Source organism: Carassius gibelio, chromosome A1, assembly GCF_023724105.1.
Source record: "Carassius gibelio isolate Cgi1373 ecotype wild population from Czech Republic chromosome A1, carGib1.2-hapl.c, whole genome shotgun sequence".
Classification (NCBI taxonomy): domain Eukaryota; kingdom Metazoa; phylum Chordata; class Actinopteri; order Cypriniformes; family Cyprinidae; genus Carassius; species Carassius gibelio.
The window spans coordinates 17904782-17925731 of NC_068371.1; the positions used below are offsets into that span (position 1 = coordinate 17904782).

The 20950-nt window shown below is 36.1% G+C and overlaps 1 protein-coding gene across 3 annotated transcripts in view; it reads right to left on the minus strand.

The window, feature by feature from the left end:
- Positions 1-20950, minus strand: part of LOC128003797 (male-specific lethal 3 homolog) — a 219403-nt gene that overhangs the window by 37921 nt on the left and 160532 nt on the right. The window lies entirely within an intron of this gene.

A 20950-nucleotide genomic window follows, 5' to 3' on the forward strand; every position in this document is an offset into this window, starting at 1 on the left:
GAGTCCTGGCCTGAACACATCTGAAGGCCAATATTCCATTATAATGACAGCGCCACCTGCTTACAACAGGAAAATTGGCAGATATATGGAATAAACTTTGACATATTCCACTTATATTTCTGAGTTTAAATGCATATTTCTCACCGTTCACATATCTACTAAAGCCACTTACTGCCGGTGAGCCCGGGTGCGAGGGCCCGTTCATCGCTGCTTGCAGCTTTAATTATTATTATACTTCTCCAAAATGAATCGCATTTTTGAGGGCCTAAACATACTCAAAAAGTCATGAAACTTTGCACACACCTCCGAACTGGCGAAAATTTACATCTGATATGGGTTTCAGAAGTGGGTGTGGCAAAATGGCTCAACAGCGCCACCTATACACGTTCAACGGTGTGCGCCTCGAGCTACGTTTCATGTACATGTATGAAAATCGGTATACTCATGTAACTCTCCAATACCTACAAAAAAGTATCTTGGAGCAAAATCCGAAACCCAACAGGAAGTCGGTTATTACTAATATTATGAGCAAATTTTGTGTCATTTTTGTCATTTCCATGCGTTGTATTTTAACGAACTCCTCCTAGAGATTCATTCAAATCAACACCAAATTTGGTATGCCTAATCTGAAGGCCTTTGCGATGTTAAATTGCGAAGCTTTTAAGTTTTCGTTAATGGCCGTGTCCGTGGCGGCCTGGCGAATTTCGATGATTCGCCATGAAAAAGGAAATTGCTATAACTCAGACATACAATGACCAATCTGCCCCAAACTTCACATGTTTGATGAGACTCCTGACCTGAACAGATTGACATGCCCATATTCAGTTATAGTCATAGCGCCACCTATTGGCAACAGGAAGTGACATATTTTACACTGCGATGAACTACTCCTAGAAATTTTATGACATCAATGTATTTTTTGTGGTCAGTCTAATCTAAAGGCCTGTGCGATGTTAAGTTGTGAAGATCTTGAGTTTTTGTTAAAAGGCGTGTCCATGGCGCCGTCACGAAGTTCGATGTCCCGCCATGGGAATAAAAGATGTTATAACTCAGGCATAAAATGTCCGATCTTCCCCAAACTGCACATGTGTGATAAGAGTCCTGGCCTGAACACATCTGAAGGCCAAAATTCCATCAGGTGTGGCAAAATGGCTCGATAGCGCCACCTATACACTTTCAACAGAGTGCGCCTCGAGCTATATTTCACGTACATGTACAAAAATCGGTATACACATGTAACACACCAATACCTACAAAAAAGTCTCTTGGTAGGAAATCCGAATCCCAACAGGAAGTCAGTTATTTAGAATTTTCTCTGCAAAATTGGCGTTGTTTTTGCCATTTTCAGGGGTTGTACTTTAACGAACTCCTCCTAGAGATTTATTCAGATCAACACCAAACCTGGTCAGTGTAATCTTAAGCCCTTTGCGATGTTAAATTGCGAAGATCTTTAGATTTCGTTAAAGGGCGTGTCCATGGCGGCCTGACAAATTTTGATGTTTCGCCATGAAAAAGGAAGTTGCTGTAACTCAGACATACAATGTCCAATCTGCCCCAAACTTCACATGTTAGATAAAACTTCTGCCCTTAACAGATCTACATGCCCACATTCAGTTATAGTCATAGCGCCACCTATTGGCAACAGGAAGTGGCATGTTTTACGCTGCGACAAACTACTCCTATAATTTTTTTGAGATTAACATATATTTTGTGGTCAGTCTAATCTTTGGAGATCTTGAGTTTTTGTTAAAGGGCGTTTCCATGGCGCCATGACAAAATTTGATGTCTTGCCACAGCAAGAGAAGTTGTTGTAACTCAAGCATAAAATGTTCAATCTTCCCCAAACTTCACATGTTTGATAAGAGTCCTGGCCTGAACACATCTGAAGGCCAATATTCCATTATAATGATAGCGCCACCTGCTGGCAACGGTAAGATTGGCACATATATGGGATATACTTTGATATATTCCACTTATATTTAGGACATTAAATGGATATTTCTCAACGTTCACCTTTTTACTAAAGCCACACGATGCTGGTGAGCCCGGGTGCGAGGGCCCGTTCATCGCTGCTTGCAGCTTTAATTATTAATTATTCTTCTAATTTTTTTCCAAGGTTTCGGGGGCTTTTAGGGCCTTAACATGCTTAAAAAGTCTTGAAAATTGGCACACACATTGGAACCTGCGACCATTAGGGCCGGGCAGAGACTGATACACGGGCGTGGCACAGGGGCTCTACAGCGCCCCCTGGAATACTGAGGGCCATATATCATACATACTTGCTCGTAGATGTATGAAACTCGGTACACATATAGATCTCATCAATCCAAACAACTTTCGTATTGCATGTCATAGGCTCCGCCCAACAGGAAGTTGGCTATTTAGGGTTTAGAATTCATATTTGTCGTCAAAGTTTTGGGGGCTTTTGGGGTCCTTAACATGCTCAAAAACTCTTGAAAATTTGCGCACACTTTGGAATCTGTGGCCTTTAGGAGCCTGCAGAGGCTGGGACCTGGGCGTGGCACAGGGGCTCTACGGCGCCCCCTGGATCACAGTCAGAAATGTTGATGTATAGCTCACACATACTTGCACATATTCATATGAAACTCAGTACACATAGATCTCATCGTGCCGAACAACTGTTGTATTGCATGTCATAGGCTCCACCCAACAGGAAGTCAGCTATTTAGAGTTATGTAAAAAGCGCATGCTCTGGAATTTGAAATACTTGTCATAGGTTTTTTACACGTTTGCCACCAAACTCGGTCAACATGATCTCAAGACATTGGGGATGAAAAATTGCCAGGGGATTTTTGATATCTCGAATGGTTTGCTCGTGGCGAGGCGTTGAAATTATGGCGAGAAATGAGAAACACGGACAACTTTCTAATTTACAGTCATCAGCTACGACCAACAGGAAGTTGGCTATTTTGAATTGAATATGGATTTTTGGGAAGATTCTGCTGTGAATTAATGCATAGTTCTCAGAGGAGCAGTACGCTTGATACACCAAACTTTGTCTACATGTTGAAAAAACATTGAGGAACTTAAATTGCGAATGGGTTTTGGATAGCTTGAATGGTTTCGCCGTGGTGATTTTTTTAAATGACCGTAAAAAGGGAATCATTAATTGTATTGTATTTTTAAATTGCAGCTTCCAAACATGTCGAATAATATTTTCATACAGATGAAAAAGTCATTCTGAGGAAATATGCATAGTTTCAAGACTTTACAACACTGTATGGATAACAGAAAAAAAAAAAAAAACCTGTCAAACATCTCATCTCACTCTGTCCCTCTGTTTGAGTATATGTGCTTAGACTTCCATTGTCTGAGAGAAATAGCGCCCTTACAGATGCAATTCCCTTACTAAAAAAGAGAGGAGACTCTCTTCTAGTTTCACTTTTAAATCGTTTAAAATACAAATAAATACTTAGATTTCATTCACACTGACAAGTTAAACCAACATATATGATTATTACCGGGTCAGGGCTCATTGATAATTGATGTGTGATCAGTGAAACGTGAGAAATACGAGAGATGAATCACCGCTCTGAGCAAGAACATGTGGAATGACTAGCTCAGAAAAAAAGAGTTTATTCTTGTTTTATAGCTTTAAAAAATAAAACATTAAAGCGATAATCACACAATCCACCAATTAGAACACACCAAGAGCTAAATTCAGATGTTTTTGAACTTTGTGTGAAAATGAAATATTTGCGGCTGCCTATCTGAAATCACCACCTCCGATCAATGTGTACAGTGTTACGAGCTGAAAACAAACAAATTAATTCTTGTTTAAGAGCTTTTTAAAAGAAAATATTACCACAAATGCACACAATACACCAATTATAACACAACAAGAGCTAAATGCAGTTGTTTGTGACCCGTTTAAGTGTAAAAGACTATTTGAAAGCGCGATGGGCAGAATAACATGTATCTCTCGAGCTGCAGGATTCTGCCTTTCGTCCTACAAATGAACACATCACGGACAGGATTATTTCAAAATACATAATTGCTTGGCGAATATAAACGAAAACAGCTACGTGAACATAAACTGTTGAGAAATCTGAAGTGGATGTACTGGATTTGAATATTAAAGTGACCGCATTTACCAGCTGCTTCTGTCTTCAATTTTAATCTATATATAAATAAGGAAACTCATTTGTCTTGGCTGCCTTTTTATGTATTTATTTATTATTTTGCTCTAACAAGAATTAATCTATAATTAAATCAATTACATTTTATTTTACATTTGATTTGTACAATTCTGCATCCAAACGCCTAAAAACCTAAAACATGCTCTATTATACTATTGTTAGCAATTTCTTTATCGTCCAATTTATCTGGTGTACAAACTTTTCTTTTCATAATAAACTTGTTTGTTAGATTATAGACAGTTACAGTGGTCTATAATAAATATTAACAGGTTTTATTCAAGCGATTTATAATGATTGCAGTAGACTAATTTTTTAAATGTAAATCCAAAAAAATAAAAATATAAATAACATTGGAAAACAATAACTGTTGTACTTTTTTGGGGTTTTTTTACATTGTGTATAATTTCATAGTTTATGTGTACTTTTATGACAGTTTTTTTTTTTAATCCTAAAAAACCTTATTTGTGCTGCAAATAATAATTTCAAACTAATTTGATACTTACCTATGACATCCTGTGACATGATATTTATTTGAATTTACATAATCTCATGGATGTAACAGTAAATCTGTTCAGCTTAATGATGAAGACTAAGCTGTAATGCAAGCAAAACTTTCACAAATGCTTGTAGGTCAATAAAATCATTACAAAACACTTATAAATCATTTAAGGATTTGATAACACTGTAAAATAATGTCTAATTTGTTAACATTAGTAAATGCATTGGTAACACTTTATAATAACTGCACTCATTAGTAAATAGTCAGTTCATGCTTTATAAAGTCTTGTCCAAACATTAATAATCATTAGTAGGCAGCTTATAAATACATATACAGCTTATATATACAGCTATAAAAAAACTTTTTCTTGGTTTATAAGGACATACATTAAAAAGGAGAGTAAAGGGTCAGTTATTTATATATATATATATTTATATATATATATATATATATATACACACCTATAGTAGGAGCCATTTTGGGGATGGTAAAGGTTTTGTCCAATGGGTGGTGCTGTGGCTATGTTTAATTAGAGCACCTGAGCAACAAGTGTACGTGTTGATATTTGGGAAGCACACACACACACACACACACACAAACACACACACACACTGTATATATATATACATATATATAATATTTTTTATCAAGTGTAAAGCTGTACAGTTTCAATTTATCCATCTTGAAAAAATATTTCTGTGTTCTGTATCCCTCTGTGTTGTGTTTGACTTTTTATTTTGGTAGATGAATGTTCCTTTAAATCTTCTTTGTGAATGCTTTAAATTTATATATAGTCCTCATTTTAGATGAGTTCACAAAAATAGATAGCTGGAAACTACTAAATGTTTTATAAAAACCTGACTTTATCATGAATTACAGCCTAAATAACTGGTTTGAAAATAACGTCATTATACTTAAAGTATGAAAAAACAATGATTAAACTTTATAGCTCAAGAACAAAACATTTATAGATGTATTTATGAACTGCTTAATAATGCCTATTAAACGAGTGCTATTATTATATTTCACTTCTTCAACTTTAGTTATACTGTAATGTTAATGATAAATACCCTGTTATGTTTGTACTGGCTCCTGTATACAGGCCACCAGGGCACCATACAGACTTTATTAAAGAGTTTGGTGATTTTACATCCGAGTTAGTTCTGGCTGCAGATAAAGTTTTAATAGTTGGTGATTTTAATATCCATGTTGATAATGAAAAAGATGCATTGGGATCAGCATTTATAGACATTCTGAACTCTATTGGTGTTAGACAACATTTTTCAGGACCTACTCATTGTCGAAATCATACTCTAGATTTAATACTGTCACATGGAATTGATGTTGATAGTGTTGAAATTATTCAGCCAAGTGATGATATCTCAGATCATTATTTAGTTCTGTGCAAACTTCATATAGCCAAAAGTATCGAAGAACCATCACTTCTACCACAAAAGACTGCTTTTTAAGTTATCTTCCTGATGTATCCAAATTCCTTAGCATATCAAAAACCTCAGAACAACTTGATGATGTAACAGAAACTATGGACTCTCTCTTTTCTAGCACTTTAAATACAGTTGCTCCTTTACGCTTAAGGAAGGTTAAGGAAAACAGTTTGACACCATGGTATAATGAGCATACTCCCACCCTAAAGAGAGCAGCCCGAAAAATGGAGCGCTGCTGGAGGAAAAAACTTGAGGTATTTCGTATTGCTTGGCAGGAAAGTAGCATATACTACAGAAAAGCATTAAAAACTGCTAGATCTGATTACTTTTCTTCTCTTTTAGAAGAAAACAAACATAACCCCAGGTATTTATTCAATACAGTGGCTAAATTAACGAAAAATAAAGCCTAAACAAGTGTTGACATTTCCCAACACCACAACAGTAATGCCTTTATGAACTACTTTACTTCTAAAATTGATACTATTAGAGATAAAATTGCAACCATTCAGCCATCAGCTACAGTATCACATCAGACAGTGCACTTTAGACCCCCTGAGGAACAGTTCAACTCATTCTCTACTATAGGAGAGGAAGAATTGTATAAACTTGTTAAATCATCTAAACCAACAACATGTATGTTAGACCCTATACCATCTAAGCTCCTAAAAGAGGTGCTTCCAGAAGTCATAGGTCCTCTTCTGACTATTATTAATTCCTCATTGTCATTAGGATATGTCCCCAAAACCTTCAAACTGGCTGTTATTAAGCCTCTCATAAAAAAAACACAATTTGACCCCAAAGAACTTGTTAATTATAGACCAATCTCGAATCTCCCTTTTCTGTCCAAGATACTAGAAAAGGTGGTATCCTCACAATTATATTCCTTCTTAGAGAAAAATGGTATATGTGAGGATTTCCAGTCAGGATTTAGACCGTATCATAGTACTGAGACTGCTCTCCTTAGGGTTACAAATGATCTGCTCTTATCATCTGATCGTGGGTGCATCTCTCTATTAGTTTTATTGGATCTTAGTGCTGCGTTTGACACAGTTGACCACAGCATTCTTTTGCATAGACTTGAACACTTTGTTGGCATCAGTGGAAGTGCATTAGCATGGTTTAAATCGTACTTATATGACCGGCATCAGTTCGTAGCAGTGAATGAAGATGTATCATATCGATCACAAGTGCAGTATGGAGTACCTCAAGGCTCAGTATTAGGGCCGCTACTCTTCACGCTTTATATGTTACCCTTGGGAGATATCATCAGGAAACATGGTGTTAGCTTTCACTGTTATGCTGATGATACTCAGCTCTATATTTACTCGAAGCCGGGTGAAACACACCAATTTGAAAAACTAATGGAATGCATAGTCGATATAAAAAATTGGATGACGAGTAATTTCTTACTGCTAAATTCAGAAAAAAACAGATGTGTTAATTATAGGGCCTAAAAACTCTGCTTGTAATAACCTAGAACACTGTCTAAGACTTGATGGTTGCTCTGTCAATTCTTCGTCATCAGTTAGGAACCTAGGTGTGCTACTTGATCGCAATCTTTACTTAGAAAGTCACGTTTCAATGTCAAATGCAGAAATGTTAATCCATGCATTTATGACTTCAAGGTTAGACTATTGTAATGCTTTATTGGGTGGTTGTTCTGCACGCTTAGCAAACAAACTACAGCTAGTCCAAAATGCAGCAGCAAGAGTTCTTACTAGAACCAGGAAGTATGACCATATTAGCCCGGTCCTGTCCACACTGCACTGGCTCCCTATCAAACATCGTATAGATTTTAAAATATTGCTTATTACTTATAAAGCCCTGAATGGTTTAGCACCTCAGTATTTGAATGAGCTCCTTTTACATTATACTCCTCTACGTCCGCTACGTTCTCAAAACTCAGGCAATTTGATAATACCTAGAATATCAAAATCAACTGCGGGCGGCAGATCCTTTTGCTATTTGGCGCCTAAACTCTGGAATAACCTACCTAACATTGTTCGGGAGGCAGACACACTCTTGCAGTTTAAATCTAGATTAAAGACCCATCTCTTTAACCTGGCATACACATAACATACTAATATGCTTTTAATATCCAAATCCGTTAAAGGATTTTTAGGCTGCATTAATTAGGTAAACCGGACCCGGAAACACTTCACATAACACCCTATGTACTTGCTACATCATTAGAAGAATGGCATCTAGGCTAATATTTGTTTCTCTCTTGTTCCGAGGTCACCGTGGCCACCAGATCCAGTCTGTATCCAGATCAGAGGTTCACTGCAGTCGCCCGGATCCAGTACGTATCCAGACCAGATGGTGGATCAGCACCTAGAAAGGACCTCTACTGCCCAGAAAGACAGCGGAGACCTGGACAACTAGAGCCCCAGATACAGATCCCCTGTAAAGACCTTGTCTCAGAGGACCATCAGGACAAGACCACAGGAAACAGATGATTCTTCTGCACAATCTGACTTTGCTGCAGCCTGGAATTGAACTACTGGTTTCGTCTGGTCAGAGGAGAACTGGCCCCCCAACTGAGCCTGGTTTCTCCCAAGGTTTTTTTTCTCCATTCGGTCACCGATGGAGTTTCGGTTCATTGCCGCTGTCGCCTCTGGCTTGCTTAGTTGGGGTCACTTCATCTACAGCGATATCATTGACTTGATTGCAAATAAATGCACAGACACTATTTAAATGAACAGAGATGACATCACTGAATTCAATGATGAACTGCCTTAACTATCATTTTACATTATTGAGACACTGTTTTCCAAATGAATGTTGTTCAGTGCTTTGACGCAATGTATTTTGTTTAAAGCACTATATAAAGGTGATTGATTGTTGCGGTTTCAGCATTAAAAAAAGTTCTGCAAAGTTACTAAGCTGAAAGTCCAATTCAAAAGGAGATATTTCATTTAACAAAAAACACTTTTTAAAAACTATAATCAACAAATTGTTTGGACTACAATAAATTTTTCTATATTTCTGCTTCTCCTAAATGAATTGCATTTTTGGGGGCTTAAACATGCTCAAAAAGCCATGAAACTTTGCAAAATGGCTCGACAGCGCCACCTATACTAAGAAAATCAACAGCCTTCCAGCTGTGTTTCACGTACATGCACGAAAATTGGCACACATATGTAACACACCAATACCTACAAAAAAGACTCTTGGAGCAAAATTCTAAACCCAACAGGAAGTCAGTTATTTTTAATATTATGAGCAAATTTTGGTAATTTCCATGTGCTGTACTTTAACAAACTCCTCCTAGAGATTTCTTCAAATCAACACCAAATTTGGATATGCCTAATCTAAAGGCCTTTGCGATGTTAAATTGCGAAGATCTTGAGTTTTCGTTAAAGGGCGTGTCCATGGCGGCCTGACAAATTTCGATGATTCGCCATGAAAAATGAAGTTGCTATAACTCAGACATACGATGTCCAATCTGCCCCAAACTTCGCATGTTAGATAAGACTTCTGCCCTTAACAGATCTACATGCCGATATTCAGTTATAGTCATAGCGCCACCTGCTGGCAACAGGAAGTGACATATTTTACGATGAGACAAACTACTCCTAGAGATTTTTTTACATTAATGTATTTTTTTGTGGTCAGTCTAATCTAAAGGCCAGTGCAATGTTAAATTGTGGCAATCTTCAGTTTTCGTTAAAGAGCGTGTCCATGGCGCCATGACAAAATTTGATATCTCGCCACAGCAAAAGAAGTTGTTGTAACTCAGGCATAAAATGTTCGATCTTCCAAAAAACTGCACATGTTCGATAAGAGTCCTGGTCTGAACACATCTGAAGGCCAATATTCCATGATAATGATAGTGCCACCTGCTGGCAACAGGAAGATTGGAACATATATGGAATATACTTTGATATATTCCAATTATATGTATGACTTTAAATGCATATTTCTCACCGTTCACCTTTTTGACTAATGCCACTCGCTGGCGGGGAGCCCGGGTGCGAGGGCCCGTTCATCGCTGCTTGCAGCTTTAATTAAGCCCTAGCACCGATGGTGTGAGGACCCTATTGTATCTGCTCTGTTTATTATTATTATTCTTTTTCTTCTTCTTCTCCAAAATGAATCACATTTTTGAGGGCTTAAACATGCTCAAAGTGTCATGAAACTTTGCACACGCGTCAAACTTGGTGAAAATATTCCTCTGATATAGGATTCAGTAGAGGGTGTGGCAAAATGGCTCGACAGTGCCACCTTTACTAAGAAAATCAACAGCCTTCCAGCTATGTTTCACGTACATGCACTAAAGTTGTGAAGTTTGGGGCAGATTAGACATTGTATGTCTGAGTTACAGCAACTTCCTTTTTTATTGCGAAACATTGAAAATTGTCAGGCCGCCATGGACACGCCCTTTAACGAAACCTCAAGTCCTTTGCTATTTAACATCGCAAAGGGCTTTAGATTACACTGACCAAGTTTGGTGTTGATCTGAATAAATCTCTAGGAGGAGTTTGTTCAAGTACAACCCTTGAAAATGGTAAAAACAACACCAATTTTGCAGGGAAAATTCAAAATAACCGACTTCCTGTTGAGATTTGGATTTCGTACAAAGATTTTTGTAGGTATTGGTGTGTTACATGTGTGTACCAATTTTTGTACATGTAAATGAAGCATAGCTCGAGGCGCACTCCATTGAATCTGTATAGGTGGCGCTATAGAGCCATTTTGCCACACCCAATGGACTATTGGCCTTTAGATGTGTTCAGGCCAGGACTCTTATCAAACATATGTTTGTGCAAGATCGGACATTTAATGCCTGAGTTACAACAAGTTGTATTCCCATGGCGAGACTTTAAACTTTGACTGACCATAAAAAAGACACTGATGTCAAAAAATTTCAAGGAGTAGTCTGTCACAGCGTAAAATATGTCACTTTCTGTTGCCAATAGGTGGCACTATGACTATAACTGTATATGGGCATGTCAATCTGTTCAGGTTCGGAGTCTTATCAAACATGTGAAGTTTGGGGCAGATTGGACATTGTATGTCTGAGATTTAGCAACTTAATTTTTCTTTATCAAAATTCGCCATGGCCGCCACAGACACGCCCTTCGACGAAAACTCAAGCTCTTCGCAATTTAACATCGCAAAGGCCTTTAGAATAGGCGTACCAAATTTGGTGTTTATCTGAATAAATATCTAGGAGGAGTTCGTTAAAATACAACGCATGGAAATGACCAAAATTACAAAAAATTTGTTGGGTTTAGAATTTTGCTCCAAGTGTCTTTTTTGTAGGTATTGGTGTGTTACATGTGTGTGCAAATTTTTGGGCATGTACGTGAAACATAGCTGGAAGGCTGTTGATTTTCTTAGTATAGGTTTTCTGTTGTATAGGTGGCTAAGTTTGGCGAAGATTGAACATTTTATGCCTGAGTTATAACATCTTTTATTCCCATGGCGAGACATCAGACTTAGTCACGGCGCCATGGACACGCCTTTTAACAAAAACTCAAGATCTTCACAACTTAACATAACACATGCCTTTTGATTAGACTGACCACAAAAAAGACATTAATTTCATAAAATTTCTAGGAGTAGTTCGTTGCAGTGTAAAATATGTCAACTTCCTGTTTCCAATAGGTGGCGCTATGACTATAACTGAATATGGGCATGTCAATCTGTTCAGGTTCGGAGTCTTATCTAACATGTGAAGTTTGGGGCAGATTGGACATTGTATGTCTGAGTTATAGCAACTTCATTTTTCATGGCGAATCATCGAAATTCGCCAGGCCGCCACGGACATGCCCTTCAACGAAAAGTGAAGTGAAGTGATAATTCAGCCAAGTATGGTGACCCATACTCAGAATTTGTGCTCTGCATTTAACCCATCCGAAATGCACACACACAGAGCAGTGAACACACACACACACACACACACACTGTGAGCACACACCCGGAGCAGTGGGCAGCCATTTATGCTGCGGCACCCGGGGAGCAGTTGGGGGTTCGATGCCTTGCTCAAGGGCACCTAAGTCATGGTATTGAAGGTGGAGAGAGAGCTGTTCATGCACTCCCCCCACCCACAATTCCGTCCGGCCTGAGACTAGAACCCACAACCCTTCGATTGGGAGTCTGACTCTCTAACCATTAGGCCACGACTTCCCCTACTTCTCAAGATCTTGAGATCTTGATCTCAAGAAACTCAAGATCTTCGCAATTTAACATCGCAAAGGCCTTTAGATTAGGCATACCAAATTTGGTGTTGATTTGAAGAAATCTCTAGGAGTTCGTTAAAAAACAACACATGGAAATGTTCAAAATTACACAAAATTTGCTCATAATATGAAAAATAACCGACTTCCTGTTGGGTTTAGAATTTTGCTCCAAGAGTCTTTCCTGTAGGTATTGGGGTGCTACATATGTGTGCCAATTTTCGTGCATGTACGTGAAACATAGCTGGAAGGCTGTTGGTTTTCTTAGTATAGGTGGTGCTATCGAGCCATTTTGCCACACCCTTTTCTGAATCCTACATCAGACAAAAATTTTCACCAGGTTTGACGCGTGTGCAAAGTTTCATGACTTTTTGAGCATGTTTAAGCCCTCAGAAATGTGATTCATTCGGGAGAAGAAGAAGCGGAATAATAATAATAAATATAGCTGCAAACAGCGATGGCATTGGTGGCTTGAGCCCGCCATCGCCACCCCCGGTGGCATCAGGTAAACTGTGCCCAGCGGGCACATGCATTCACAATATCCCTCTGAGAGTGAGGTTTTAAAGGATACGGCAGTTAAAGGGTTAATCCGAATCATCTAGACTTTAAAAAGACATTCACAGAACCATATATATTACTTTAGTAACACTTTACAATAAGATTTAATTTATAAACATTAACTATGTTAACATGAACAATATTTATATAGCATTCATTCATGTCAGTTAATATTCCAAACTTAAAGATTAAAACATTGTTTTATTATGATTTTTTTCCAAGCACATTTTACCAATTCCAAACCATATCGATCTTAATAATAACCATTATTTTTTATTTGATCATTTATGAGTGGTATATAATAGTCCAGGAAAGCTGGAAGAGAAAAACTCCTTATTATTCATGTGTGCAGAATTATTAGGCATGTTTTCTTTTACAGATGAAATGCGCTAAAAAAAGAGTTTTAACTCAAACTGTAAAGTTGAAAATTATGAAATCCCCATGAGAAATATCAAACACAAATGCAATACAGAAATGGATAAGTTAAGACTTGACCATTGCTGACTGGGTCATGAGGTCAGAAAAGAAGAAGAAAAAAAAAAAACAGGTCGAGAAGAACTGACAAAAAGAATTGCAAAATAATTAGGAATTAATGTGAAGATTAATTTTTAGTCAATTCTGCAAGACAGACTTTTCAGGAAAGGAGATGGAATAAAAATGAGCTCCTAAATCTTAATCCCAGATTCTGGAAGATATATTCCTCAAACCATCGGACAAGGGGAGGTGGTGCTGGTCCTTCACGAGTCACTCTAATCTGTTCATAAAGCCTATATATAAAGTCTTAATATAAAGTATTTAAAAATACTTCATGGTATTGTAATTAAATCATTTTTTGGAATCTTAAGTCTCTCAGAACCTAACACCGAGTAATTCTGGAGACTCCAGGAAAGTGGCAGTTCTGTAAAATGTTGGCGCTAGAGACTAAATGCTCCCTGATAGTTTCAGACCTAATTCATCACTTTAATTCTTAATTCTTTTCCAGTTAATGTGTTATGTAAATTAATTAAATTAATTGGTTTAGGATTAATAAAGACACGCAAAACATGCAGGATTCATATTTAAATAGACTGTTCCGGCTAATAATTACAGATATTAGTCCATATCGTGATTTGATTTAAGTACAATGACCTATTTTTGATTAATTCATTCAAAATTTGGCAAATTCCGTGCCATTCCGTGTTTAACTATAAATTCCGTTTTTATGACTGGATTCCACGATTCCCTCTGTGTTTTCTGCATCGCGGAAATCATATGGCCCTAGTTGTGGTATGCCAGCTCTATCTTGCAATGGACACATGCCAGGATGTTCTCTTTACATTTGCCCGCGCCCTCAAATCAAAACACTGCTGACTCCTTGCAGTTTGCGATTTCAGACGCAGCTCTTGTCTCCTTCTGCTTTGTGGGTGACGTAAACGCGTTGTGTCACATTAAAAGAAACATTGCTAAAGAACCTGACGCGAGATTTAAAATAAATTAAAAGAGGCTTCGAAGCAGAGGAATTTGCCGCGATTATTTTTTGTAATCGAGTTACTCAAGGAATCCTTTCAGCCCTATACTGAAGGCATCAAAACTATGAATTAACACATGTGGAATTATATATGGAATTATATACATTACAAAAAAGTGTGAAACAACTGAAAATATGTCATATTCTAGGTTCTTCAAAGTGGCCACCTTTTGCTTTGATTACTGCTTTGCACACTCTTGGCATTCTCTTGATGAGCTTCAAGAGGTAGTCACCTGAAATGGTCTTCCAACAGTCTTGAAGGAGTTCCCCGAGAGATGCTTAGCACTTGTTGGCCCTTTTGCCTTCACTCTGCGGTCCAGCTCACCCCTAAACCATCTCGATTTGGTTCAGGTCCGGTGACTTTGGAGGCCAGGTCATCTGGCGAAGCAACCCATCACTCTCCTTCTTGGTCAAATAGCCCTTGATGCCTTCAGTGTGACTCTACAATTTTCATGAAAATAAAGAAAACTCTTTGAATGAGAAGGTGTGTCCAAACATTTGGTCTGTACTGTATATATACAGTACAGACAAAAAGTTTGGAAACATTACTATTTTTTATGTTTTTGAAAGAAGTTTCTTCTGCCCATCAAGCCTGCATTTATTTGATCAAAAATACATAAAAAAACAGTAATATTGTGAAATATTACAACTTAAAATAATAGTTTTCTATTTGAATATACTTTAAAAAATAATTTATTCCTGTGATGCAAAGCTTAATTTTCAGCATCATTACTCTAGCCTTCAGTGTCACATTTAACATCCAGTCTATCACATGATCATTTAGAAATCATTCTAATATTCTGATTTATTATGAGTGTTGGAAACAGTTCTGCTCTCTAATATATTTGATAAATAAAATGTTAAAAAGAAGTGCATTTATTCAAAAAATAAAATTCTAATAATATATATTCTAATAATATATTTTCTTTACTATCAATTTTGATCAATTTAACAGATCCTTGCTGAATAAAAGTATTGATTTTATTTAAAAAAAAAAGAAAAAAAAATTTCTGACCCCAAATTACTGACCAGTAGTGTATATTGTTATTACAAAATATTTATATTTTAAAAAAATAGTTTCTTTTTTTTTTTTTTACTTTTTATTCATCAAAGAGTCCTACAAAAGTATCACATGCTCTGAAAAAATATTAAGCAGCAGTTTCCAACTTTGATAATGAATCATCATATTAGAATGATTTCTAAAGAATCATGTGATAATGATCCTAAATTTTCAGCTTGCATCACAGAAATAAATGATAATTTAAAGTATAATAAATGTAAAAACAATTATTTTAAATTGTAATAATATATCACAATACTACACTTTTTTCTGTAGTGTATATAAAGGAGATGTCACCCCTCCCTTCCCTTTCTGTGCCTGTCTAATCTCATACCTGCGATGCCAGGACAGCAGGAAAAGATTTCTCTTTGTTCCCCAAACTTAAGACCAAGTGGCCAAGAAACCCTGTGGTGACCCCAATGCATAAATCCCCAGCCTTATCAGGAAGGATGCGAAGGCATTCCTTTGGCCCGGGATCATTAAAAACTTTAAACCAAGGAACACCTCCTTTCAGCAGCTGTAAATTCCAGAGACTTTGTCTCCAAAAGCAATAGACTGAAATTTAATACAAACAACGGTCTCAAAATTGCTTCCAATAAGCTTAATTGATTCCTTTTTTTTTTATCTCACATATATCTTAAGTATCATGTTTTATATAACCTGTGGAATTATTTCTGTGTTTAACTTTCATTACAGCCTATTCTTAGGGTTTCCTACCTCAGTTATAGGAACTAATCACCAGAAGTTGCCACATACATGTGTATTTACTTTATATTTACTTTATATTACTCAAGTAATTTTGTGTGTTAAACACTTATCATGGCTAAATCCTTATTTACTTTCAGCTCAACTATGGGAAGTTTTTTGGTACCTACTTGATATAAAGTAAATGTGTGTAGGATGCACCATATTTAAACTATTAAGTTTACTTATTAAAGCGTTTAAAATAAACTCTCAGGAGTTTGGACACACACGATCACGTGGACATTACACTAATTACATGCAAGACCGGAGAACAGGGCATAGGTCCCGTCCAAGACAATATCTGATTGGCTGTCGCACTAAGGAGGACGGGTCAGATGGACACGATTATAACCCAATGACAAGTTTTTTGCCTTGCTTATTTGCCCTGCTTTTGCAGTGACTTTGCTCTTGCTTATATTTGTGCTGACCTTTCCATCGTCCAGCGTGTACTCTTCAAACCACCAAGAGCTCACTCAAAACTCATCAACTCTTCTGTAAGATCCTTCGCTGAACTTTGTCAAAGAAACCCTCTGAGTCGCTGCAGACTTAGAGCAAACTCCGTTGCATAGCAACCCACAATCCAGGAAGTCTCATGAACGAAGCGCCACTCGGCAAAGCCATCCAACCACTCACCATCGAGTGCTGTCTCTCAGAACGCTTCATCGACCGACTGCCAGTCAATCAGTGCCAGAGATTCCCTCTCCAGCAACTTTGTTACAGAAGGGAACGCATCCAAAGCCACAAGGAGCATCCAAACACAAGTACACAATATCTCCTAATTCTGGATGAACTTGTGCAAATCTTATTAAGAAAACGAACTAAGATTAAAGTTCTAGTAGATTGATTCTCTCAGGTTGCAATAAAGAAATAGTGTCTAACGCTAGACACTTGGGACTCCATTCACCCTCCGTCACTGTTTGAATTAATGTTTGTGTGTTTTTGTTAGTTTAGTTTGTGTGTATTAGAGTAGTTCAATAAAGCCTTGTTTGATTTTACATACCAGTGTCTTGTGCTGTGTGCTTACAAGTTACTGCCTTAAACTGTAGATTATGTTACCTTGCTCATAATCAGTTATCATAATTTTATGATATTATTACCGTAGGCCACGGGATAATATTTTGTCCAAAATTTTTAAATTACCCTAATCTCAATTTATTGGTGGACGAATAGTTGATAAAGTGTTAAATATGAATTCTGAATAATTTGCATACTAATTCAGTTCTTATTCACTGTAATTCAATCCCCTTTGAGTTATATTGATCTTTCTTTCCTTATTAATCTTACAGAAGAACAGCATTTATCTGAAATGGAAATCTTATAAATATCTTAATCATCTTTTTTTAAGGAACTCTTCCTAAATAAAAGTATTAATTTCTATATATTATTCCAGCAGATGGAGATCATGCATCTGTACTCTGCTGGTAATCCTGCAGTTCCTGGATGTGCAATGTGAAAATATTGCAGTCCTAGTGTAAAGGTTTCTCTTCATGAGCTTTGGTGAGGGGTGGCTGAAATGCAGCTTTATGCGCAATTATAAGTCGTTTTCTTGTCTTTTGCAAGACATTGTACTGTTAACTGTTTTTCATTTTCAAAAAAAAAATAATTCTTCCTCCCCATACTGCACCTGTGATTTGCATAAAGGGGTCATATAATGCCCATTTTCCACAAGTTGATATGATTCTTTAGGGTCTTAACGAAAAGTCTGTAAGATAGTTTGTTTAAAATTTCTCAATGCTAGTGTAAAAAAAAATTTTTTACCCTGTAAAAACAACTCTTTTCAAAACACGCTGGTTTGTGGAATACTTCTTTAATGCTAATGAGCTCTGCTGACCCCATCCCTCTCTTCCATTTGCTCTCTGAGAGACTGTTTACTTTAGCCACATTCATAGTGAAACTTTGCTATGCATATTATTAGGAAATGCGATTTGCAATGATTCATTTAAATACATTATACTCACTGCTGGAGGCTGGATCATCAATGATTCACGCGAACTAACACATTTAAGTAGATCAAGGGCGCATTTCTTTCAGATCCAAACATAAGTTAATCCTCTGCGATTTCAGTCGCTCAGATGTCAGGAGTAAATGACTACCCGTATGTCCATTATTACATTCAACAACAAAACACCTCAATCACTTTCTGCATCTCGGCTCACTGAGGTAAGACAGGTCCAGTCTGTGCTGAAGCGCTGCTGTCAATCAAACAATCAGACGGCTCAATTTGAGAAAGGGGAAAACATTTAACTAGATAAAAAAAAATAAAAAAAATAAAAAAAATAAAAAAACACTTGGTGGATTTTTATCATTATAGGGTGGTTGTGTACACACACTGCCAACACACATTTCAGTTCAAACAACTTGTTAAAGTGTATGCATGTAGCATTATATGACCCCTTTAATAATGTGGATGGAACCTGTCCAAGAAGGCTCAACCCTCTGAGGTCTAAGGGTATTTTTGGGGCCTGGAGAAGTTTTGTCATGCCCTGACATTTGTGCTTTTTTCATTTGCTTATAAACATCTAAATGGCTTAAGTCTAATATCATTGTAATCAGCACGGTAACACTTTATAATAACTGCATGCTATTAATCATTAGTTAAGCATTAGGAACAGTTAATTCATCATTTATAAAGCATTAATAGACATTTATAAGCAGTTTATAAATACAGATATAAATGCTTTTTACCTGATTTAAAAGCATATCTATAATGTATTTAATAATTGCTTTTTCATACTTTATTAATGATCAATTTATCATTTCTAAATTAAGTATAGCATTATTTACACACCAGTTATTAAGGAGTTGTCTGTGGTTCATAAGATCACTTAGAAATTGTAAGTAAATGATTAATAAACTATTTAAAGGTGCATTCATACATCTTTTTGTTCAGACATATAGTAATAGTTACTTATAGTGTTAATAAATGGTTTATTAACATGTATTTCTACTGTAATTCAGGGTTAATTCAGGTAGTTATAAAACATATGTAGTTGTTAGTTAACTATTTTTGTGAACTCATCTAAAGTGAGGACTATTTATGCCTTGTAAAGCTTTTACAAATGAGATTTAAAGGCTGTTAATATTTTATGTTCTGTATCACTGTGTTGTGCTTGTTTCTGTTTTTTGTTTAGAAGATAACAGTCTTTAAATATCCTTTATAAATGCTTTACAAGGCATAACTAGTCCTCACTTTAGATGAGCTCACATAAATAGTTAACTGACCACTACTAAATGCTTTACAACTACCTGAATTTACTACATTTCTTGTGATCTTATGAATCACTGGCAACTCCTAAATAACTGGTTTGTAAATAATGCTATACTTCATTGAGAAATGATAAATTGATCATGAATAAAGTATGAAATTACACATAGATATGCTTTTAAATCAAGAATAAAGCATTTATATCTGTATTTATAAACTGATTATTACTGTCTATTAATGCTTTATAAATTATGAATTATCTGTTTACTAATGCTTAATTAATGATTAATAGTGTGCAGTTATTATAAAGTGTTACCGAATATATTTAATTATCCCACAAAATAATTTAATATTAACTTGCGAGTGCAGTTAAACAGTTTATTAGGATCATTACTCCAGATTTTCTACAAAAAAAAAAAAAAAAAAAAATTCTGTTATTATTATTATTAATGTGGAAAAGAGCTGAGAATATTTTTTCATGTTTTTTTTTTTTTTTTTATAAATTGAAAGAACAGCATTTTCTGTGACATTTGTTACAGTTACATTTATTTATTACATTTACATTATTTACATCAAGCTTTTGTATGGTTTAGTGTATATTGTTATTAAAACTTCATAATGTTTCACTTGATTATACATTTAGTCAGGAATAATAGTTTGGAAAAAGTCTAACTAGTCAAATGTTTACAAATTATTTGAAACCTAATACAAGTATATAAATTAATAAAAAAGAGACATACTAATTTTTATGATCTCTGCTGAATAAAGTGCTTCATTCTTTTTTCTGCAGGAAATCCAAATCTCAAATCCTGAGGTAATCCTCAACACATCTTCTTTGGGTGAACTATGTCTTATTCCTCTCATTGCGAAGCAAACAGTTAAATAAAAATAAAAAAAACTTGAAGAACAGTCTCGTTGCTTTGTTTTCTGTTGTATGGGCATTTACAAGCCGCGCGCTTCAGTGAAATATCACCTCAATAGCGTGTTCAGCGCGTGGTCACATTAGATATATAATGAAGGGAGATGTGAAAGACTGGACATTGCATTGTTTTCATATGGATTACTTTATCACAGAATAGTTCGTTTTCGGTAGCACTTGTTTAGTTTAAAAGTAGACATGTAAAGCTTTCTATAGATATATCTCTCACGTCTCTTTGTTGAGTATTCACAGAGTTACAGCTTATTTTAATGATGCGTTTCTAAATGAAGATCACTGCAGACAAAGGCTGGAGACAGCACACCTTGTTTATCTTTATTTTATAAATGTACCAAGTTTTGTTGTTATGTCTGTTTACAAAAAAAAAAAGTAGACCCTTTACAGATTCAATTGATGTATTGCTCTTATCTGTACGATCAAAACTAAAAGTGTAATTTAAGTTCTTTTCAGGGTTATCAGGAGAAAATGCCTCATAACGCGTATACGTGTGAATCAACTCCAGAGGGTTAAAGGGCTCATCAGATGAACATTTTACACAAGTTGGCATGATTTAATAAGGTCTTCATGAAATGTCTGCAACATATTTTGCTCAAAAAACCATTTTTGCCTTGTTAAAAACAGCTCTGCTCACACCAACCTGTTTTGGTATA